Here is a 4,834-nt window from a genome sequence, read left to right on the forward strand (position 1 = left end):
GTGAAAATGGCCCCAGTTTCCCCTCTATTTACCGGATTGACACTTCAACGTGCCGGGCAGCCGGGAGGCGGCTCTGGCTAGCGCAGCCGTTTATTTACCCTTTTTGCCCTTCATTTTTTTTTTATTATTATTTTTCAGAAAACCAGGCATCTTAATGATTTCAAATTTAACAATTTACTTAATTACTTAAATGAGTATTAGTAAATTAAAAAATCTCACTTGTTTAATGCTGTGAGGTTTATAGAAATAAAAGAAATAGAAAAATTAATCCAACTTTTAAATGTAACACTAATGCAACAATTTTTATTTAGGTCGCATGGAAAACATGTGACATTGATGCGTTTGATAATGGGAGAAAAATAATACTATTTTACATGACAAATATAAAGATAAATGCAAAATTGATGAAAACATGTGACATTGATGCGTTTGATAATGGGAGAAAAATAATACTATTTTACATAACAAATATAAAGATAAATGCAAAATTGATGAAGAGGGTAATTTTGGAATTTTAGAATAGGGCCTCACCTAAATGATCGATCGGGAATGCTTGATGATGAGTACAAAAAATGTGACGTTGGAGACTAAATATATAGATAAAGATATTTGAGATAATAAATAGAATATGAGATAGAAAATGTGATAAAAATATCAATTGACTCAAAATATTTTATGTAAAATTTTTATTATTTTTGAAATATTATATTTTTTTAAAAGTATATTAAAGAAAATTTTATAACTCACCCTATTTTTGAAATATTAATTTTTTTTAAAAAGTATATTAAATAAAATTTTATAACTCACTCTAGCTCACCATAAGATTAAGTTTAGTCATCTAAGCTTAACTAAATGAGTTGAGTTTAGAAATTTGAACCATTATCAAACACTCAATTTGAAAGTTGAGACTTATTTAACTCAACTTAACCCGCAACTCAATGATTAATACTCTCTTATCCATTTATTTTATGTAAATTCGTACAAAATTTTACACCAATCGCAATTTATATTAAAAATAAACAAAATTATATAACTTATATTATCTAAACTAATGCTTAAAACTAAATTAAAACATTAATTTTACTATTTGAGTAGATTTGGTATGGCGATTAAGAATAATTATAATATATGCAAATCCTAATTTATAATTTATCTCCAAATTCTTGAGCCAAATCAACATTGGTTCCAAAAAAACAAGCAGACTATATGAGAATTATTTGTGGTTCACATGATAATTGAAGAATATTTTATCATATATGATTGTTTTGTTTTGATGAGATAAATAAAAGATTTAAGTAGATAATTGAGTATTAAAATCTTATTTAATTTTGAAAATATATACAACTCTTACTAAGTTTTGATGGGATGCTATATCTTAACTTATAAGTAGGAGTTTAGCCTTCTTTCTATCCCAATCACAAAAAAATAAAATAAAATAAGCAAATTATTGTGTTATTTTTTGTCCATCATTAAGATTAGCGGGTGAAGGGAGAGAAATCAAATTCTTCATTTCCTTTTATCAATTGGGAATGCCTTTTACATCTTGAAATCTTAATGGATCAAGATACGTTTTCTTGCGAAGGACATGAAATTTCAAGATTTATAGATATGATGTTTATTGTTTCTTTACAAACAATACTATGACTCATATGTGGTATCAAAGCAATGGTTTAAAAACTCATTTGTTTCTAATTAAAGTCATATGATTTATGCTTTTGCGTGAATAAATCTATACATAAGAATAGAGATGAAAGAGAAAAAAGTTGAAGAGACTCATTATCGAACATTGGAAATCATCATAAAGGTTGGTGGCGACTGACAGCTAAGGGCGGTGTTGGGGTGCAACTCTTTGTCTTTTTTGACCATGGCCTTACATCTTCATCGTGTCGTCACCAATCGTGGCTATTCGTTTCTATCGTCGCCAACCGATCATAAGTCTCGTGTTCACCATAGCCGTGGGTTTTTGTGCTCGCCATGGCCATCGTAACTGCATGGCAATCGACCTTTAGCCTTTGCCTTGATACTGCCTTCTTCTCCAATTACGGTGTAAAAAAAAAGTGACAATGGTGTCCATGTCAACATGTTGTGTAGCCAGTCGTGGTTTTCCCCTTATTGTGTAAGTCATCGACGACCAACATTTGTTTGGTCAAGGATCTGGCTGTTTGCTTGGTCGCCGACGATGACATTGCAAAATAGGAGAAGAGGGTGAAAGCAATGGCGATAGTGTTTAAAGAAGTAAGAAAATAAAAACCCTAGGCCTCTTTATGAGAAATGCAGGTCACCAACTTGATTCAACTGGTCAACCCGATCCATTGATGAGTTTAGATTTGGTTGCTACAACTGGATCCAACTAGATTCATGCAAATTTAGATCAGGTTGACATAATCCAATTAACCAACCCATTTAAAAAAAATGGGAATTATGAAAAATATTTATAATTTAAAATTTATATTATGAATAATTTGGTAGTTACCAAAGTGGACAAATTTTTAAAGTGAAAAAATTTTAAATTATAAATTATTTTCAATTACCCACAAACTTTATTTTTAATAATGACATTAATATTATACATGATATTTATCTATGAGTAAATTGAAGTTTGCATTATAAGACACTTTGAGATTAGATCAAAGGTTAACTATCTATTCTCATAATTAACAAACATAAATGTGATGATTAGTATGTTCTATTAGTTTTACTTTTGCATATCTAAAGATATCAAAATAGATTTAATTAGTGCATATATGATTACTAATGATTGTTTTATTTTTATACATCTTAATATCACCCAAAAAAGAACTTTGATGTACCTTATACTTATTTATGTTGTTGAGCCAACTTGGTCATATAAATTAAGTTTTGATGACTAATAAAAATATTTTTATAATATAAATGTATTTATTTCTGATATAAAAAAATAAATTTATTTTGAATTAAAAATAGGTACAAAGAATAAATTTATTTTGAATTAAAGGTGGATTGTCTTTAAATATGTTTCCTTCTTTTGATCATTTATGTCTCAAATGTTTATGTTTGAATTTTTATTTATTGATAAATATTTTTATTATTTATGTAAAAAGTATATTTATTTTGAATTAAAGGAGAGTTATTTTTAGATATGTTTTATCTTTCTCATACAAAAAGTAAATTTATTTTGAATTAAAGAGAATTGGTTTTAAACATGTTTTCTCTTACTCATGCAAAAAGTAAATTTATTTTAAATTAAATAAGATTGGTTTTATACACGTCTTCTTGTTTTAATCATTTATGTCTCAAAAGCTTATATTCGAATTTTCAAATATTGATTTCTCATGCAAAAAATAAATTTATTTTGAATTAAAGGTGATACATGTTTTCTTATTGTTTGAGAAAGTCTAAACATTTTTTGAATTTCAAATTTCATATTAACTATTTATTTAGTGGCTAAAATGCTTATAAATACCCCCACAAACTCATTTTTTGAGTATCAATTGCACATATTGCACATCCAAAGCTCCCAAAAGCTCTCAAGCTAATTTCCAATCAATTCAAGACTCTCAAAGATTCATTGTTCATTCACCAAAAAGCCACAAGGTAAGAGGAGAAAAGTTCTTCAAGTCTTCTATGATAAATCCGAACTTTTCCATTTGAGGTTACAAATTTATTTATTTATTTAAATTTTATTATCTTGTATAATTTGTTCTTAATTGCTTATTTGTGTCCAAATGTGGACAAATTATTTATAAATATTTAAATTATTATTGAGAATCGTATAGGTTTTCTAAATCTGTTAAAATTTAGGTGAATCCAGTTTCTAAGGTAAGATAGGGAAAAAATCTTGGTGTAGTGGTTGTCTATAACTCATTGTAATCTAGGTGTATATCTAATTTTCAATGTGAGTTAGTGTGGAAACATTGGTGATTTTGATTTAGAGGAACCTTAAGGGTGGTTAGACATTGGGAGAGTAGACTAGGTGTATGTTAAGACACCGAACCACTATAAATTGTCTTGTGGCTCATTGTATTTATTTTTGTTATATCTTGCGGCTTACATTTATTATTAATCTCAAATATAATTTATTATATTTATTAAATATATATTTTTTAATAAAATCATTAATCAAGAATATTTATTAAAATTAAGAAAAATTTTAATCACTCAATTCACCACACATCTTGAGTGGTTATATCCTAAGGGACTAACAATGTCATATATCTAAATCTGAACTCATATGAAATTTTTTGTCTCAAAGAATTAATATATGAGTACTTTAATTTTATTTGCAGTATTTGTACCTATTTCAATGCATTCGCATGTTTCATATATTTTTTTTATTTAACGGATTGAATTTCTCTTATTTGAATGAGCAAGTCTAGTTTCAATTAGGTGTTTTAGATCTTGATTTGGCATTTCGAGCTGAGAAACTAGTTACTATTATTGCTGAAAGTAACGATAATGAAAAGGCTTTCCATAAAGCATGGAAAAGATCGAACATATTAAGTTTGATGTTTATGCTGATAATAGTTGCAAACAACTTAGATACAACTATTTCTAGAACTGATGATGCTAAGGAATTTAAGAAATTTGTGGAAAAGCGTTTTCAAAATGCTCATAAGTCTTTTGCTGGTATATTAATGAATACTTTTTACCACCATAAAATATTATGGTTCTCATACCATGTATGAATATGTTCTTAAAATAACGATCTTAGCAGCAAAATTAAAGACTTTGGAAATGAATATGGATGAGTACTTATTAGTACAGTTCATACTTAATTCCTTGTCTCCTGACTCCTGAGCAATATAGGTCATTTCAAATGAATTACAACACCATAAAGAACAAATGGAATGTTGTC

Source organism: Diospyros lotus, chromosome 3, assembly GCF_014633365.1.
Source record: "Diospyros lotus cultivar Yz01 chromosome 3, ASM1463336v1, whole genome shotgun sequence".
NCBI classification, from domain to species: domain Eukaryota; kingdom Viridiplantae; phylum Streptophyta; class Magnoliopsida; order Ericales; family Ebenaceae; genus Diospyros; species Diospyros lotus.